At 37.7% G+C, this 20,280-nt stretch overlaps 1 non-coding gene and 1 pseudogene across 1 annotated transcript; one reads left to right on the top strand and one right to left on the bottom strand.

Annotated features, from left to right (window-relative positions):
- The first annotated feature begins 283 nt into the window (after positions 1-283).
- On the top strand, positions 284-1,112 carry LOC112932533 (small ribosomal subunit protein eS1 pseudogene; annotated as a pseudogene).
- Positions 1,113-5,779: 4,667 nt separating this feature from the next.
- On the bottom strand, positions 5,780-5,883 carry LOC112932574 (U6 spliceosomal RNA). Its single transcript, XR_003237493.1, has one exon. It is a non-coding gene; the product is annotated as a U6 spliceosomal RNA (small nuclear RNA).
- Between the last annotated feature and the right edge of the window lie 14,397 nt (positions 5,884-20,280).

Raw genomic sequence — 20,280 nt, forward strand, 5'->3', positions numbered from 1 at the left:
GGTCATGACCTCAGGGTCCTGTGGTCAAGTCCCGCATTAGGCTCCTTGCTTGGTGGGGAGCCTACTTCTCCCTCTACCTGCTTGTCCTGCTTGTGTGTGCATGCTCTCTCTGTCAAATAAATAAATAAACACATTTTTTTTAAAAAAGGACAAAAACATAAAGAAATATTAAATTTTAGTTAGTGGTACATAGTCTGAAGTATTTAGGAGGAAGTGTACTGATGTTTGTAACTTGAAATGTGTTAAAAAAATAAGATGAACTTTTGGCTCCCAGAGCAGTGCCATGGTGGTCAGCAAGAACAAGCGCCTTATGAAAGGTGGCACAAAAGGAGCCAAGAAGAAAGTGGTTGATCCATTTTCTAAGAAAGATTGGTATGATGTGAAAGCGCCAACTATGTTCAAGAAATATTGGAAAAACACTAGTCACAAGAACTCAAGGAACCAAAATTGCATCTGATGGTCTCAAGGGTCACGTTTTTGAAGTTAGCCTTGCTGATCTGCAGAATGATGAAGTTGCATTTAGGAAATTCAAGCTAAACACTGAGGATGTGCAGGGCAAAAACTGCCTAACTTCCATGGCATGGATCTTACCCATGACAAAATGTGCTCCATGGTCAAAAAATGGCAGACCATGATTGAAGTTCATGTTGATGTAAAGACTACCGATGGTTATTTGCTTCGTCTATTTTGTTTTGGTTTTACTAAAAAACACAATAATCAGGTTCAGAAGACCTCTTATGCTCAGCACCAACAGGTCCGCCAAATCTGGAAAAAGATGATGGAAATCATGACCCAAGAGGTGCAGAAATGACTGCACTTTCAATGACTTGAAAGAAGTGGTCAATAAATTGATTCCAGGCAGCATTGGAAAAGATTTAGAAAAAGCTTGTCAGTCTATTTATCCACTCCATGATGTCTTCATTAGAAAAGTAAAAAGGATAAAGAAGCCCAAGTTTCAATTGGGAAAACTCATGGAGCTTCATGGTGAAGGTAGTAGTTCTGGAAAAGCTACGGCAGATGAGACCGGTGCTAAAGTTGAACGAGCTGATGGATATGAACCACCAGTCCAAGAATCTGTTTAAAATTCAGACATTTAATGGTGACAAATAAAAACATATTTGTGATGTTTAAAAAAAAGATGAATAAGTGGATGGACAGGTAAAAGATGGATAAACATGTTAAAACAAATAGAGTAAAATGTTAATGGTAAAGTCTAGATGAGGGTATAGTGTAAAATTCCCTGTAAAATTCCTTCACCTTTGCTGTATGTTTGAACATGTTTATAATCAAATATTGTAGGGAAAAAAAGAGTGACGATGGTAAAATGAATTAGTCTGTGTAGGGGTCTAAGTAGCCTCTCAAGATACATGTATCAAAGCAGTGTTGATGAGGAGCTACGGAAGGATAAATGAAAATGTAAACTTAGCTGCTTGCCTTTAGAGTCTAATTTTTTTGGTGTTCTGTCTCAAATATACCCGAATTCAAAACAACTGGTAAGTTTGCTTGGCTCTTTCCAGGGAGAGTCAGCAGAGCTGTATGAGAAGAGGGGAGCAGGAATCTGGAGGCAGGAACTCTTCCTGAGTGCCAGTGTGCTCACAGCAAACCCTTTAGCTCCTCTAGAGAATCAGAGCTTTTATCCAGCCTCAGGGTGGAATATTCTTTGACTTGAGAAAATTGTCACACTGACAGCTTTATTTTTACCACAGACATAGTGACAGTCATTGACATAATCTACCGACTAAGCATGGTGTTCAGAAGGTAATTACAGAGGGCTCTGGGTTGCTATGGTGACAGACCAGCCAGCCAGACCTGATATTTCTCCTCCCAACTTCTTATTAAAATAGCTTTAAAAAAATAGAAAAAAGATGAAAACTAGCAAGCACACTGGAAAATGAAGATAAGAGATGTCAGAGTTGGAGTGGAATTTCTTCAGAACACACCATTTTAGGATGGCCAAGGAGCATCAGAGATCACTTAGCGTCTTGTCCACCTTATTGCAGACAGTTCAGAGCCCTTCAGAGAATTGAGGAAGGCTTTGAGAAATGCATTCTTAAATCTGTGACACAGGGGTTCACTGGAAAATAGTCAATCTTACTCCAAAACCCAGACTCCTGTTCTTTTATTATATTCACTGAGGGATTAATATTCCCAGGCACAAATATGACAGGAGTATAAGATGGGCAGAGGTTCGTTGTGTCCTAGAATTCTTTGTCATTGAAGAAATTTAACGAACAGTTGCAGAGATGGGCAGGGTTCTAGGGAGCAGTGCTTGCTTAGGATTTAATGCTCTACGTAATAGAGTTCACTGAAATAGAAGCTGTAAACATTCGACTTAGCATTTAAGATCTCCAGCTGTTGGATCAAGTAAATAGCCAGTCTCAGGCCAGCAGACTTACACTAAATGAATACTGTCAAACTCTGCTAATTATATTAGTGGCTGCCCAGGTTTACCTGACATTCTTACCGAGGTCTGAGATGAGGAGGCTGCAAGCACTGGTAGGACAGTGGGAAGAGCTAAAGACATCTCACATTGTTGCCAAATTCTAAGTAGAGGTCTTTCTATTTGAACTAAGCAAACAGAAAAACTCTATGGATACTATACAAAGAATGCAAATAAGGACAACAAATGCTCTGCTGACAATTATGAGAAGGGCAAATATCTGAAAATGACTTGTTTTCATGGAAAAAGAACATTTTCTTTTTTTTAAGATTTTTAAAAAAGATTTATTCATTTTAGAGTGAGGGAGGAGGGACAGAGGGATCTGGTGAGAGTGAATCTCAGGCAGACTCCTGCTGAGGGTGGAGTCTGATGTAGGTCTTGATCCCATGACCCTGAGATCATGACCTGAGCAGAATCAAGAGTGAGACATTGGGCGCCTGGGTGGCTCGGTCGGTTAAGCAGGTGCCTTTGGCTCAGGTCATGATTTTGGGGTCCTAGGATCAAGCCCCATGTTGGGCCCGGTGCTTAGTGGAGAGTCTGCTTCTTCCTCTCCCTCTGCCCCTCCTCCCTCTAGTGCTTTCTCTCTCTCTTACTCTTTTTCTTCTCAAATAAAATCTTTACAAAAAAAAAAACCCAAAACCAAAAAAGAATGGGACATTTAAGGGTGCCTGGGTGGCTTAGTTAGGCTTCTGACTCTTAATTTCAACTCAGGTCATGATTTCAGGGTCCTGGCATCCAACCCTGTACTGGCCTCTGCGCTCAGTCGAGAGTCTGCTTCTCCTCTCTCCCTCTGCCTCTGCCTCTGCCCCTACCCCCACTTGTGCTCGTGTGTGCATGCACTCTCTCTCTCTCTCTCTCAAATAAATAAATAAATCTTAAAAAAAAAAGAGTCAGACCCTTAACTGTTTGAGCCACTCAGGGGACCTAAAAAAGAGCAGTTTGGAAATCAGTTATGATTTCCTTCCTAAAAGATGAGAAAAATAAAATCTCTACAACACAAAGGTTGAAGAACATGTTAAAGTGAAGTGGAAATGCAAAATGTTCTGGTTTATATAAAGAAATGATGCATGAAAATCTGAAATATGATAGAGTATTTTTATAGAAGTGACAGGCAAAGGCGAAAACACTGTCATGTTGTAGAAAACAAATGCAGAACACTTTGAGAATACAAGGAGGAGACTCAAGAGAAGAAACTGATCAGGAAAATGATAGATGGGAAAGGGATAGTAGAGATTTTGTTCAATAAATTAAATGAGAAAAACAAGGACATGGCATTGGCTGACAGGAAAAATCATCCAGAGCTAAATTAAACCTTAGATTCAAAATTTGAAAAGGCTGTGTTTTGTTCTTGGTAAAATTCACAAATATTCAATATGTAGGAATATCCCAGCAAAAATTTTATTTTATTTTATTTTTTTCCAGCAAAAATTTTAACATCAAAAGAGGAAGAAAAAAATTTGTAAGTATCCAGGTTGAAAGAAGCATTAAGTGTAAAAACAAAAACATTAAGCAGACTTCAGATTATTCCCCCGTTTTATTATTATTATTTTAGATTTTATTTATTTATTCATTCATGAGAGACACAGAGAGAGGGAGAGAGAGGTAGAGACACAAGCTGAGGGAGAAGCAGGCTCCATGCAGGAAGCCCGACATGGGCCTCGAACTCGGTCCCGGGGCTCGATCCTGGGGCTCCAGGTTCACGCACCGGGCCAAAGGTGGCGCTAAACCGTTGAGCCACCCAGGGATCCCCTGTGATATTTAATCACAGAAGACAATGGAGTAATAGTGAGCATCTTTTAAGGGGGAAATAAAACGACCTAAAAATTCTATACTTTGTCAAATGTTTTGCTTGTTCAAAAGTCAGAGACATCCTGAGATAGGCAAGAACTCCAAAAAGTAGTATTCTTTCTTTAAGTTTCTCAATCATATATACCAGTTAATTGGATAAATCCAAGAGTAAAGGAAGAGCTCTGGTTCTGCTCTGGTGCTATAAACCTCCTAAAACCTGTTCTTCTCACTGGTTACAATGAAACCGTTTGTGAAAAACAAAAACAACCCCTTGCAAGCCTAAAGGTGAACAAAAGAATTCAGGTTTGGAGAAAAACCATGCAGTGGCCACATAGTATTCTACTGTGTTTCCTTTTTTTTGGTGTGTGTACCTCTCTTAAACCTTCCTTTTAGGTGCAGGCTCCCCTTCATGGAAAGGCAAGGTGGTCACAGCTGCACTGGCAGCTAACTCTCTGCTAGAAACCTTGTCTTTCTGGCCAGGAACCAAAAGAAGTAGGCCCTGTGGGCCAGATAGTATGGAGAGAATCTCAGAGCCCAGGCTAGATCTGTTTTATGTAGTCCCTTGAGCAGCTGCTTAGAAAAAGAAATTCACTGGGTGTTATACTATAGGTTGGCAAATTGAATTTAAATTTTAAAAAAAGAAAAGAAAAAGAAAATCAGCCAAAGCGGATTGATAAATTAGAATGAAATGCTAAATATAATCAAAGAATCAAGTAGAAGGCAAGAAAGTGGGAACAATATAAAAAAAGAAGAAAAATTAGACTAAGAAAAATGGATAATATAATAGTAGACTCAATCTGAACCAATTAATAATTATATTAAATGCTAATAGTATAATAACTCCAATTATAAACAAATATAAACAGAGTAGATAAAAAGCAAGACGCTATATTCTTCCTGCAGAGGCACACTTTGGATAAAAAGACACATAAAGATTAAAAGTAAACGGATGGAAAAAAGACATGCGATACAAATGGCAAACATAAGAAGAATGAAATCATCATTTTAAATATTACATAGAATAGACTTCAAGACAAGAACACTACGAGAAACAAAAGGGATATTTCATAAAAATAAAAGGCACAGTTCATCAGAAAGACACAACAATTATAAATTATGTATGTCTTTAACAACAGAATCTCAAAATAAATGTAGCAAACATTGACAGAATGAAAGGAAGAAATAGATAATTCCACAATTACGGCATTTTACTATAAAATTCCTTTTCCAGAAATTGATCAAATAACTGGACAAAAAATATTCAGTAGAGCCATAGAAAATCTGAACAACACTGTTGACCCCATTGATGTAATTGATATTTATAGAGCACTACATCCGACAACTGCAGAATATGCATTCTTACAAATGCACGTGGTGTATTCACAAAGACAGATCATATGCTGAGCTACAAAACAAGTCTCAATAAATTTAGCAGGACTTAAATCATACAGAGAGTATTCTCTGAACACAACAGAATTAAATTGAAATTAATAATAAAAAGAGATCAAGTAAAACCATGAATACTCCAAAATGAAATAGCAGATCTTTTTTTAAAATATGGATTGCTTCATGAATTTGCCTGTCATCTTTGTACAGGGACCAGGTTAATCTCTGTGTTGTTCCAATTTTAGTATATGTGCTGCCAAAGCAAGCACATGAAATGGCGTATTTCTAAGTGACTCATGGGCCAAAGACAAAATCACAAAGGAAATTAGAAAATATTTTGAACTGAATGACAATGAATACAATACGCCAAAGCTTATAAGAGGCAGAGAAAGCAATCTTTAGAAGGAATCTATAGATCTAGACACTTATATTAGAAAAGAAGAAAGATTTAAAATGAAGGACTAAGATCCCATATTAAGAAACTAGGGAAATAAAGCAGAGTAAGAAGAAAGTAAGTAGAAGAAAGGAAATTACAAAGAGAAGAGAATAAGTCATTGAAAGAGAACAGACAATAGAGAAAATTAATAAGTGTACAAACTGGTCCTTTGAAGAGATCCACTGACAAAATTGACGAACTTTTAATGAGATGGGTGGAAAAAGGGAGAGAACATAAATCACCACGAGCAGGGATCAGGAGGGATTATCAACTACAGATCCTTCAAAATTTAAAAGGATAATAAGAAAAAACTATGAACATTTTTCGCCAACACATTAAAAAAAACTTAGACAAAGTGCACAAGTTTCTTGGAAAATACAACTTATCAAATATGACAAAAGAAAAAACAGAAAATCTGAATCACCCTATTATATATATTAAAGATAAAATTTATTATCAAAATCTATCTCACTGAGACAACTCTAGGTCACAATGGTTTCGATGGTGAAATCTATGAAAAATTTCATGAAGAAAAAACTTACCTTATATGGATTTGTTTAGAAAATAGGAGTGATCACTGCACAACTTATTCTAAGATGCTAGCATTACCTTAATATCCATTCAAAGAAATTGCAAGAAAAGAAAACTACAGATCAATATCCCTTGGTATTATAGATATAAAAATCATTAACAAAATATTAGCAAGTGGGTGAAGGTGGTCAAAAAGTACAAACTTCCAGGAATAAAATAAATAAGTCATAGAGACATAATCTACAGCATGGTGACTGTAGTTAATAATACTGTCTTGCATATTTGAAAGTTGCTATGGGAGGAGATCTTAAAAGTTCTCATCACAAGAAAAATTTTTTTCAAATATGTGTTGTGGCTTATTGTGGTGATCATTTTGTCAAATATACAAATATTGAATCATCATATGGTGCCCCTGAAACTAATATAATCTCATGCATCAATTATACTTCTGTAAAAAATAAAAAGCAAATGAAATCCAACAAGAAGGGAAGATACGTCATGACTAATTAGAGTTTATCCTAGGAATATAAGGTTGATTTAACATTTGTAATGAATCAATGTAAATCATTATATTAGCAGAATACACTAAAAAATCATATGATCATTTTAATAGATGAAACATTTGACAAAATTCAACATCCTTTAATGAGATAAACTTTCAGTGAACTAGAAATAGTAGGGAACTTCCTCAAATTGATAAAGGGTGTCTACAAAAATCTTACAGCTGATATGCTTAATAAAGAACTGACTTGTTGCCTGCCACTTTAGGAAGAAATGTGTGCTTTTAGCACTTGCTGCCCTATGAAGAGCTTGGCTGCCTGAACTCAAAAACACTGTGTTGTTGTTTTTTTTGGCATGTTTTATTTTTATTTTATTTAAATTCAATTTGCCAACATATAGTATAACATCCAGTGCTCATCACATCACATGCCCTCCTTAATGTCTGTGACCTAGTTACCCCATCCTTCACCCCCTCGCCTTCAGCAACCCTCAGTTTGCTTCCTATGATTAAGAGCCTCTCATGGTTTCTTGTCCTCTCTGATTTTCCCCACTCAGTTTTCCCTCCATCCCTTATGGTTCCTTTCACTATTTCTTATATTCCACATATGAGTGACACCATATGAATTGTGTTTGTAATCATACCTTGCATTTCAGGCTACATAAGCTTGAGCAGTTTAAACTCTCGGAGGCTCTTTGTGCATCTGTATCATGAGTATAATAATGCTTGCTTTGGGAGTTGGGCTAAATGCCTAGCACAATGCCTAGCAGCAAAGAGGTTAATAAATCTAAGTATTACATTGGTACCTACCCAATAGTCTATAAGCTCTCTGAACGCAGAAATCATTTCACTTTTATTTATTTACATATCTTTAGTGCTTAGCTCAGTACCTAGCACAAAGTGCATATTATGTAAAAATTTGTTGACTAAATTATTGGGAATAAAACACTCATAACCTTAAAGATTCTTCAGCTTTCTAAAGGAAATTCCAAGATTGGGCCATTCCCACTGAAAAATAGTTTACTTTGATTTTGATGAAGTTTGTATTGAGTCGTCTTTACTTGATACTTGGCTGCTTTGGGGAAGTCCTGTTAATCACGTATGCTTTGATTATAAGCTCTAAGACAAAGCAGATGCTCCACTCAGAGCCCGCTCTTCTGGGTCTGTTTCTCAAGTGAGCAGTCCTTCACTCTAGCTAAGTTGATTTCTCCATATTTCCTTGAACATTTTTGCATTGTGCCACTTTAGCCCTTGCTTGGGTCATGTGCTCTGCCTGAAATGCCCCTGTCCCTCTTCTCTCCGATCAACATCTCACCCCACCTTCCAGGCCTCTCCCCTAGGAGACCTTCCCCCAACTGTCAATTATCTTGTCAGAAATGTTATTTCCATACCCTGAATTTTGCAGGAAATATAATTAAGAATAAAAAAAACTTCTGCTAATGCAGAAATTCTTCACAAAATATAGGCAAGAAAGAAAACAGTTTGACTATTGGACCAGATTGTGATGGGTATCACAGGTCATCTGTTATCCAGTTGCAAAGACAGAAAAAAGTCTCCCCTTTTTGTAAAGCCATCCAGGTGGAGCCCACTGCACACATATTCTGAAGATAGAAAACTAGTTCTCAAGAAAGAAGCCTTGACAGTGCCGTTTGTCACACCCAGTTCACCCTGAATTCATCTGGTGATTGGGTGGCTATCTGTGTTTGCTAACTGCCTTTACCCAAAGGAAAAATAACTTTTCATTTCTTTGCCACGAAAGGTAGTTTTGCAACTTGGAGCCAGGTGCCCTGCCAAAGTTAGGATCCTACCCTACCATGGAAACTGGGAGATAGGGGTGATATCTTCCTTGATTACGGTTTAAAGAGACGGCTCCCAAATCCTTGAGAAAAACATTTCTGGGTTGTAAAACTGTCAAGAGGCTTACTTGCTTTTTAAAGATTTACATACGTCTTAAAGAGGCAGAAAAAGAATTTACAAATACAAATTCTAAAGTAAATGCTCTAAGAAAAGGGACGTGGGTGGCCTCTTTCTTTTTTCAAATTACTGGAGAGTCTTAAAAAAATTTTTTTTGGATTTGTATTTGCCCTTACAAACTCATATAGCCGTTCTGGTTAGTGCCATTAAAATGCTACTCTAGTGATGGAAGTATTAGTATATTCCTCATCTCTTTTTCCTGCTGGATTGTGGTAGGTGCGTCGTATATGTTTGTGCTGTGGCACCTGATGTGTCCCAAGTATATTACTAGAGGTTAATTAAAATTGATCAGATAACTAGTATACCTGCCTGGTGTAATATCCAAAGTTTGGTTATATTTCAAAGCCACTTCACTTTCAGTTATGAAGCATCTATTCTGCTATTATGATGTGAAGTTTAATAACTTTGAAGGAAAGCATTAAAAGTCAATTTCAAGGGCAAGGTCTATGTACTGCTAAGTTCTGTTTAAAATTTCTTAGTGGCTTCTAAATGTCACAATCAGACCCTTCAGTAGAGAAGGGATGACACTGAACTCATGAGTCAGAACACTGATATATATGGAAGAGAAACTACACACAAGTCCAGTTAGACTTTTAGCAACCAGAATTCTCCAAGAGAATGATTCCCTAATGTCTTGGGTGGTGGCTCTGCAAGTGTGGTCTCAGACTAGTAGCACACGGTGATGTGTGGGAGCTTGTTAGAAATGCACATTTTCTTCAGGCTCTTCCCTATACCTGCTGGATTAGAACTATGAGGGAGGCCCCAGAAATTGGTGTTTTAACAAGCCCTTGTGGAGTGGTTGATACTCACTAATGTTGGAACCACTGACCTAACATATCCTTTGCATGCCATGAATTAACTTCTATCCTTTGCATCTAGAATTGTACTAATTATGTTCCATCCTTGGGAGACTTAGGGAAATAGCCACTCTACATATTTTTGTATTCTGTGGCTCAAGTGGAGAAAGGCTGGATGGTATTTTAGCTCTTTTGTGTTTATATCCACTCTATGGTAAATGCTAATAATACCCAGGACAGATGACTGACATGTCTGAGACCTGAAGTCCTGCACATTCATTTGTGGTTCTATTGTCTTTCTATTCACCCCAATCTCTGGCTTTGGTCGTCAATTAATGAGCATACCCAATTTCTTCTCTGAGTTGTAGTGGTCCTCTGTGGCTTGGGCTCAGCTTACTTTCTTGGGAACTGCTTCCCCAAGGAGCTCGGGTAGGTCCACCACATACATTTAATGGAATCTTTCTGTTTTCCTGGTGCTGGTACTAGAGGCATCAGTATTTAAAAAATAGTACCTGTGGCCACAAAGTTGGAAGGATGCCATCTATACTGAATTTAGCTAAACCAAGCAAAACCTAAGAACTTGAATGATAAATAAAATTGCGAGAGAGAAAAAGGGTAAAATCTTCCACTGTTTGAGGACTTGTTATTTAACAACTGTGGTAGGTTGCAGTTTATATTTTAGAGAGAAAAGTCCAATAAAATGGGGGAGGTATTGAGATTTTGGGGGGCCATAGAAAAATGGAGCATCCTTCAAGGGAAACACCAGGGAGAATTCTCAAAGGAGATGGTGAGGGAAGAAGGGACTTAGGATAACATGTCTAATGAGAATGTTTTGTTAGTTTACTTTTTTGAATTTGAATTTGTGGTGGTGTGTGACTAGGGCCATCCTGATGAAGAGCAGTATGACAACCACCCATGCAAAAGTCTTCAACAAAAACTGCATTGCTCACTAATGCTCTTAATATGAGTGAATTCTCTTTTTAATTATTTTTTAAAATGTATTTATTCATGAGAGACAGAGTTGCAGAGACACAGGCAGAGGGAGAAGCAGGCTCCACGCAGGGGACCTATTGTAGGACTCGATTCCAGGATCCCGGGATCACAACCTGAGCCAAAGGCAGACACTCAACTATTGAGCCACACAGGTGCCCTGAGTGAATTCTCTTTAGGAAATGCAACTAGTGTTGAGTTTGGGGTGGTCAAGCATGATAAAGAGCAAAAACAGAGACTCCAGTATGGGGCCATCTGACCTCTGGGTCCCACTAGCCCTTATGAGTGTTAACTTAAAATTATTTGCATAAAGGTTATGACTCCTGACTGTTTTATAGCTTGAGGCCTGGATAGAGACAATGATTTAATTACAACATAATTCAGACATTAAGTTGATTTAAGAAGAATTTCCCTTCTTGGTCCTGCTAAATATTGGTATGATTTAAAAAAAGGTATTCAGGAGTCAAATGGGGATGGAAAAGATTTCTTATATCTTTCTTAAGATGAAACCTCTTGGGCAGCCCGGGTGGCTCAGCGGTTTAGCGCCACCTTCAGCCCAGGGTGCGATCCTGGAGACCCGGGATCGAGTCCCAGGTCAGGCTCCCTGCATGGAGCCTGCTTCTCCCTCTGCCTGTGTCTCTGCCTCTCTCTCTCTCTCTCTGTGTCTCTCATGAATAAATAAATAAAATATTAAAAAAAAAAAGATGAAACCCTCTTTTCAAGATCCATTTTCGTTTGACCAAGAGTATAGTATGGCCTGGACTACATAAACTTGCCTCCTGGCCTCCTTGACTACTCCTCAGCTTGCCAACACACAACTAGAGTAGCTCACACTCCACTAGCTAGGGGCATTATGAGGCAGTCTTTGGCTACTCTTCACACAAAGGCTGAGGACCTCTCAGTCTCCCCCCAGTTGCAGAGCTGTCTCCCATCAATTTTTCACATTTTTATAGAAAGCCATTCAGCGTGTACTCAGCTGTCTTGATCTTGCATGTTCACATCTGCTGCTTAACATTGGCTTCCAAGCATGTGAAAACTTTTATACTGAAGATGATGATTTTGTTTGGTTTAAGAAAACAGAAACATCCTCTAGTTAAGAGCTATTTTTCCAGCTGTTAGGATTGTGATCAGAAAAACTTTTTTTCTTATCTCACTCATCTCATTAAAAGCTGTCATCCACTCAGGAGCTCAAGCCAGAAACTTACAGACCAGCTCGAACACTTCTCTTCCCTTCATATCTCACATCAGATCTATTGCCAAACCAAAGCAATTTTATTTCAAATTACTGCTAGACTCTGGCCACTTCCCTCCATTTCCACTGCCACCAATGTGGTCTGAGTCACCACCCCTCTTATCTGGGCCACTGCAATAGTCTCCAGTGTGGTTTCTGTGCAGCCATCTCTTCATTTAGTTATCACAAAGCAGGGACAGTGTTCTACTTAAAATGTGAATGGACTCATGTCACTTTCCTGCCTAAAACCTTTCAAAGATTTCTCAATGTGTTTGATAAAATGCAAACCCCTTACCATGCCTACATAATATTTGACCTGTTTATCCCTCCAAGCACATTTTGTGCTATTTTCCCCCAATGTTTTTGTTTATTAAATTGCTTACCTAGTTCAGTTGTATCAAGATGAACAATAATCACAGCCTTAAAACCTTAGCCTGTATCCTTAGCCTATGGAATTGTTCTGACAGCTCATACTTAACATATGCCAATGGCATTTCTGTTTCCTCACTAAAGCACTTAACCTTAGACGAAGTTAAATAATACACCATGAGTTTAGCTACTACAGACATATGTCTTTCCCAATTAAACTTGAAACTGTTCTCTATCTTTTCCAAAGTGTCAACTGTCTTTAGTTTTTTTGAGGAGTCATACACATATTTCTTTCAGCATTTAATTTTGGATCTATAACAGTATAATGTATCACAAAGGCAAAGTATGTATCATATGTAGACATACACAAAATGTCTTATCTTTGCCTTGATCACCCTGGAAAAGTGTTGGACATTTAAAAACATCTTGATATCCGGGGTGCCTGGGTGGCTCAGTAGGTTAAGTCTGACTCTTGATTTTTGCTCAGGTCATGATCTCAGAGTTGTGGGATGGAGCCCAGAGTCAGAGATTCTCTCTCCCCCTCTGCTCCTCTCCACTCATGCACTTTCTCTCTCTCTCTCTCTCTCAAAAATGCCTCAGTCTTAATCTTAAAATTTTCTGAGTGATTGTCCAATGTTATGGGTTTTTTTTTAAGGGGAAAATAGCTGGGAAAACCTGCAAATCATAGCTAAGCCAAAAAGTTTGGTGTGTTTCCTTTTAGCCACCAGAGACCCCAGCAGATGGACAGTCAGCATGGGACTTGCATCAAAGAAATGGTAAAAAGGACACATCAATCACTTATCACATTGGTGGTTTTCATTTTTCTTAGACTTACATGACAGACTCAAATTGGGTAATTTGAAGAGAGTTTAATAAAAGGACTGGTTATAGAGATGTAGGTAAGGTTGAAGAATAGCAAGAAGGAATGATATGGCAACTAGGGACAGTCGAACAATGTATATATTTCTGTGGAATCTGGGTCTATTTATTATAGCAGTTAGCCTATTCTAATACATAAGTGAACTTTTAAAATTTGTAATTTATTTAAAATATATTACTTATATATATTTCTAAATTAACTATTAAATAGTAAATGTACATGGATCAAAAATCAAAAGGAATAAAAAGTTTACAGTGGTAAGTCTGTCTAACCTCTATTCCTCATAGGTTTATTAGTGGATTTGTGAAATTTCCACAGATATATTTTATGTAAACAAGCAAATAAAAATATTCTTTTTTTTAAACATAAATCTTAGGAACATTGTAAATACTCTCTATGTTCTAAGAATTTTTTTCTTAGATTTTTATTTTGTTTGTTTTAAGACTTTTATATTTCGGGGCACCTGGGTGGCTCAGTCAGGTGAACCCCTGACTCATGGTTTCAGCTCAGGTCATGATCTCAGGGTCCTGAGACTGAGCCTGAGGTCAGGCTCCAGACTCAGTGAGGAGTCTGCTTAAAAATTCTCTACTTCTGCTCCTTCTCCCATTCCCATATCCATACACATATTCTCTTTAAAATAAGTAAATAAATCTTTTTTAAAAAAGAACTTCACATTTATTAATGCATTGAATCCTCTATAAGATATACTGTTATAACCCCTAGTTTACAGATGAGAAAGCTGAGGAACAAGGGAAATATATGGCTTGTTTGAGATCACATAGCTTGTAAGTATTGGGGGTAGGATTTGAACCGAGGCTATCTTCCAGAGTCCATCTTCTTAACCACTAAATTGTATGGATTCAAAGACAACCAGCATTAACCTAAGAAATGTAATTCATTCTGCATATGTTATAAAGATAGTATTGTATTCTTCCTGTGGTATAATCATTTTTTAAAATTCCATTTATTCCCTTCTACTACTTAAGAAATTATGTACTTTCTATCTTTTAAGTGACTACTCTTAAAAATATAATATGTATGCTCAACATAATAAAGTCTACAATTAATATTTCTGTTCCTTTTTTACAGATTTTATTTATTCATGAGAGACACAGAGAGAGAGAATGGCAGAGACATAGGCAGAGGGAGAAGCAGGCTCCCTGCAGGGACCCTGATGCGGGATTTGATCCCAGGACCCTGGGATCATGTCCTGAGCCAAAGGCAGCTACTCAACCACTGAGCCACCCAGGTGCTCCAGTATTTCTATTCTTGTGCAAAATTCAGAAAGAATTTGCATTTGCTTTGGCTGAGTATCACATGGAACCATCAGCATGGAACCACTTTAACTTCTAGGTCTGGGGATTACAGAGGCAGTGATAGTATAAACCTGAATTCCAGACCCACACTGGAGTAAGCCTACAGTAATCATTTCTCAGCAAGTCTGTTATTATTTTCATAATTTTTTTCCACATAAAAGAGGAGCAGAAAAAACTCCTTCCCATATTGGCTTCTTCTGCAAGTACACAGACTTTTCCTCAAGGGCCCTGTAATGGACTTCTGACATGGTCTAGGGCTTCTCTCCTGTTCTCTGAATCAGCTAGCCATGAGTCCTCTAAATTCCAGGTTCCTGAAATTGGCTTTTTCTCCCAGAAGCACTAGCCTTTGTCCATTGCCTACTTCTGTAATTTTAACTTACTCTTTTAATTTTTTCTGGTCCTTAGGTATCTTTCGTACTTCTATATGAGCCTAGCAATGCATTAAAAAATATATGTTATAATTTACCTCACCATTTCATGACAATGGAATGCCCAGTTTGCTGTACTGCCCAAAGAAGAACTCATGGAGTGATCTTTTCAAAATATAAGCTTAGTACCCCTACTTAGAACGTCTTAATGGAGTCTCAATAATCTTAGAACAAAGACTAAAATATATCTTTGACGTAGACTGTAAGGACCTTTTTCATGTAGTTGTAATTTTGCATTTATTTGAGTTATCCTTTTATTAATGTCTGGTAGCCAGTCTCCAAGATGTCCCGTGCTCTTGATTCCCACCTCTGTGTATTTGTGCCTTGTGTAGTGCTTTTCTGTATTGACTGAGGATGACCTATGGAACCTCCTATAATGTGGAAATTACTGCACGTGACTTCTTAGGTGAAAGCATGGAAGACATTTCTATTTTTGCCCTGCTGTCTTGGATCACTCATTCTTGGGGAAGCCAGCTACCACGTCACGAGGTCACTTAGGCAACCTTCTGCCAATAGCTATGTGATTGAGCCATTTTGGAGGCATATCTTCCATCTCCAGCTGTGCCTTCATCTGGCTAACATCTTGACTCTTGAGAAACCTAGACTGGAACCACACTGAAAACATTTCTAAAATCCTGACTCATATAAATTGTCTGAGATAATAAAGAATCACTGTAACTTTAAAGCACTGAGTTTGGAAGTAATTTATTATGTGGCAAGAGATAATGACAGTTAACCAACACAAAGTCTACCTCTTCTCCAACACCAAACACTTTACAAAGCAGGGATTCTGTTATGTTTTACTTTTTATTGCAGGACCTGTGTCTGGCATACAGTAGGGTCTAAATAAATATTTGCTGAATTGATAAATAAAGCAATGAATGTGAAGATTGTATATTTTGTGCCACAGAAATGACAAAAAGAACACCATGGTGGTAAGATGCTAGAACAATTACTCTGACATAATATAGTGGCCTGTATTTTCCTTGCGGACTGAGAAATTTTGAATCTGGAGTGTGCATATGTGGAAGATACTATATTTGTGGGGTTTCAAAATATTTGAGCAGGGAACCACAACAACAGAGATCAAATTAAACAGTTCTCATCATTAAGTCTTTAAAAGAAAAAAAACATCACAAATGATTCAAATGATTTTGGTTCTATTCCAAAGCAAGAATTAAAAGATAAAGTAATTGAAGTGTGTGGGTGTCTCTGGGCATGTATGTATGTGTTCACCACAGTGATAGTGATGGTGGTAATGATGGCCCTGAGAATGGGGGTAGAAAATGTGTTGGTGACGGTTTTGGAAAAGGATGAAAATAAAACAGCAATGCAATATTGTATCAACCCATTGAAGAATCTGCTCTTTAGCTGATGGTTTCATTTCATAGACTTTTTTTTAAAGATTTATTTATTTATTTGAGAGAGAGAAAGCCTGTGCATGGGTGCACCTGCAGGGTGGAGGAGTGGCAGAAGGAGAGGGATAGACAGGGCTAAGCAGACTCCTTGCTGAGTGTGGAGCCAACATGGGGCTTGATCTCATGACCCTGAGATCATGACCTGAGCCAAAATCAAGAGTTGGACACTTAACTTTGCCACCTAGGCACTGATGGCAAATTCTTTCTCTTTTCAAATACTCATTTCAAATACTTTCTCTTCTGCCCTGTGATGATTTCCTTTTGCTTCCCCATTTCAAATACTTTCTCATTTCAAATACTTTCTCTTCTGCCCTGTGATGATTTCCTTTTGCTTCCCCAGAGTGCCTCATACCTTTCCTCCACTTCTCCAGCCTTTACCGTCCCAACAAATGGCAATTCCAGTCCCACCTCCCTGATTTGTCCAGCTCTCAGGGATAACTCTCCCTGAACTTCATATTGCATTTATCATCTGTGGATCCTTCATCCGGTTCTTAATTGGTATTACTCCATATCATGGTTAGGGTAATATGTGCCTAATTCCTTTCCATGAGACAGCATTCTTAGGCAGGAGCAAGACTCCCTCAGTTGGAGTTACTATTCAGAGCCCCTGTGGGGAGCACAACTAGGCAGAAGAGAGGATTGAAACTAAGGTAGTTGTATGTGAGATATATATATATATATATATATATATATATATATATATAATATCACTTGATATTATATATCAACATATATATATGTTGTAAATTTTGTTTCATTTTCATTTGGGGGATTCATCAAAAAATGGCATATATATATATATATATCGTCTGAACTAAGAACATAATACTCTAATAGCGCTTACTTAGACAAACCTTAATGAATAGGTAAGAATCATTTGTAATCAGATAATAAATTGTATATAAATACAATTTGTTAAATAACATGTTTTTTCCCTAAACTATTTTCTTCTTCATGACATGTGTCTAAATTATTACTAATTCTGAATTTAATAAAGTCCAAATTAATAAGATTCAATTATGTGATATGTTAAAATATTAATTTGTGTTTGTTCTTCCTACACTTGTTACTTCTACCACTTTAAGCAACTGTTCAGGCCCTGAATAATTCTGGGGTTTTAATTTATTTTTTACTTTTATGGTTTTTAGCAAAGCTAAAATCAAAAGCTGCTTTAAATCAAAGGATCTTCACATCTTTGTTGGAGCCTAAATTCACTGAAGACATTATGTCATATGCCTTTGAGGAGCAGTTAGGGAAGAAAAGAATGGATATAAAGCAGAAATTCCAACCCTATCCACCAAGAAATGTCTTTGGGACACACAATGTCTTTGAAATGCTTTAATTTAGATTTGTATAGGTGGGGTGTACTCTACTCAATTTGATACCATCCCTTCCTCTTCATGACATTTGATTTGGGAATTTTGCTAGAAGGTAATAGTAGGGGAAAGACAGAGGCTTTTCTAGACTGAAAAAGGCTTTGAAGCAGGAGAAAGCAACTCTTTGCATATGGTGTATGTAGAAGGAGTTGAAGGTAGAAAGCACCTTTCACTATCTAAAGCCAAAAAGCTGAATTTACTGCTTACTTTTTAAGGGAGAGATCCACTAGTCAGGTAAGATCTCACTAAATAATTCAACCCACTGATCTCACATGGGATTTTGGTGTTTGTGGGTTGTGTTGTTTTCAGGGGTAGGAGTGGATTGACCTTAGCGTCAGAAGGAGGTTCACTGGAGGGAGTCAACCACATATTGGCTGATTCCCAAAGCACGAGACTTCAGAAGTGTGTGGTCATTGAATCCAGTAGCCATTGATCAAAAAGGTTTAAAACCTATTCTGGTGTTTACTTGTTACCATGGCTGTAAAACTACCAGTCTTTTCCTAGAAGAATGGGCTTTTATTTTTTATTTTGTTTAATTCTCAGGAAGATAGAACCCTGAGCTCATGCTTCCTGCCAAGACAAAGAATTCCATACCCACATAGAGCTCTCAAGTGGAGCTTCCAGACCATGAGTGACCACTGGGTTTTGGACATGAGGATGTGAAAGGTAAATATAAGCATCTGGAGTTGAAAGCCTCTTCTCTTGTTTTCAGCTATCATGGAGATCACATTGCTTCTGCTTTCCTCTCTGAAAGGAGTTAACCCACCAGCAACTAATAGTGAATTATCCACCAATCCAAGGATATAGGGGCCCAGAACAAGATTTGAGTCAATTTAAAAGGAAATAAATACAGTAGTTCTTTCACTGCTTCATTTATAGGTTGATACCATTTCCCTCATTTTATGTATGGAGAGATTGATACAAACCTGTCACTAAAATATGAGAATGGGTTTTGTTTAAATTGGATGTAGAGGGTAAGGGATCAGGAGTCTGTAGCCCAAGCATGCATGTCTTCACTTCTCTGAAAGAAACCCATCATTTCTTTTATTTTTTGAAGACTTTATTTATTTGAGAGAGAGCATGAGTGAGGGGAGAGGAGAAGGAGAGGGAGAGGGACAAGCAGACTCCCTGCTGAGCAGAGCCTGATGCAGGGATGGATCCTAGGATCCTGAGATTATGACCTGACCTGAAGTCTGACACTTAACTGGCTGAGCCACCCAGGCATCCCAGATACCACTTGTTTCTGAATGAAAGATTCAGCTAGAGTCTTGCTAGGGTCAGTCATAATCTAACATATTGGTTCTATTAATGTTGCTTTTAATAGAACTATGGTGGTTCCACATTTCAGAATATAAATCTATGATTGTTAAGGAGCCAAATCTATTCATTCATTAATACCAGCAAAAAGTAAATAAGCTTGGTTATTTTACACATAATGCTCTAGATTTGCAAAATGACTTAATGTCATTTGTTTTATATTGAACAAAAGTCTATAACATCTTTTGGAGCAAGAGATAGTGGAAGTATACAGAAGTCCTGAGTGGCCCCTTCCTAGCTCTAGTAATACCATTGGCAAGAGTGATTACAGGGCTAGTGCTCTTGATGCTCTAGCAAGACCTTCATCCCCAGCTGAAAGCTTCACTACTACTCCTTGCTTCAGAGTCTTCTGGGGTTTTCTGTCATGTGCTATAGTCCTTTCCACATTAGCTACCATAGAAAGCATGACTTTTAAGTATTCCAAGATTAGCTGGACTCTTACCCTCATAAAGCTCGTACCCCATAACGCTTCTATCTCTTCTTCCTCCTGTCTCTTGTGCTTGCTTTAGCAGCGCATATACTTCTACTTGTCTCCAAAGCCCCTAAGCCTCTTAATATATCTTCTGGAACTCAATCATCAGCAAAATCCTCTATGCTCTCAGCATCTTCTTTGATTTCCTTTTCTTACCTAATTGCTATGATTAGGACTTCCAGTACTGTGTTGAATAGGATATTAATAGTGGGCACCCTTGTCTTGTTCCTGATCTTAGAGATTTCAGCTTTTCACCATTAAGTAGGATTAGCTGTGGGTTTGACATATATGGCCTTTATTATGCTGAGGTATTTTCCCTACTCAACCTACTCTGTTGAGAGTTTTTTTTTTTTTTTTTTTGAGAGTTCTTTTTTATCAGGATGTTGAATTTTGTCAAATGCCTTTTGGCATATATTTAGATTGATCATGTGATTTTTATATTTCATTTTATTAACATGGTATATCACATCAATTTCCATATGTTGAAATACTCTTGCATCCCAGGAATAAATCTCACTTAATTGTGTTATATGGTCAAGTACTGTTGAATATATTTTGCTAGCACTTTGTTGAGTATTTTTGCATCTGTATTCATCAGGAAAATTGGCCTATGGTTTTCTTTTCTTGAGTGT

Source organism: Vulpes vulpes, chromosome 11 (genome assembly GCF_048418805.1).
Source record: "Vulpes vulpes isolate BD-2025 chromosome 11, VulVul3, whole genome shotgun sequence".
Lineage (NCBI taxonomy): Eukaryota > Metazoa > Chordata > Mammalia > Carnivora > Canidae > Vulpes > Vulpes vulpes.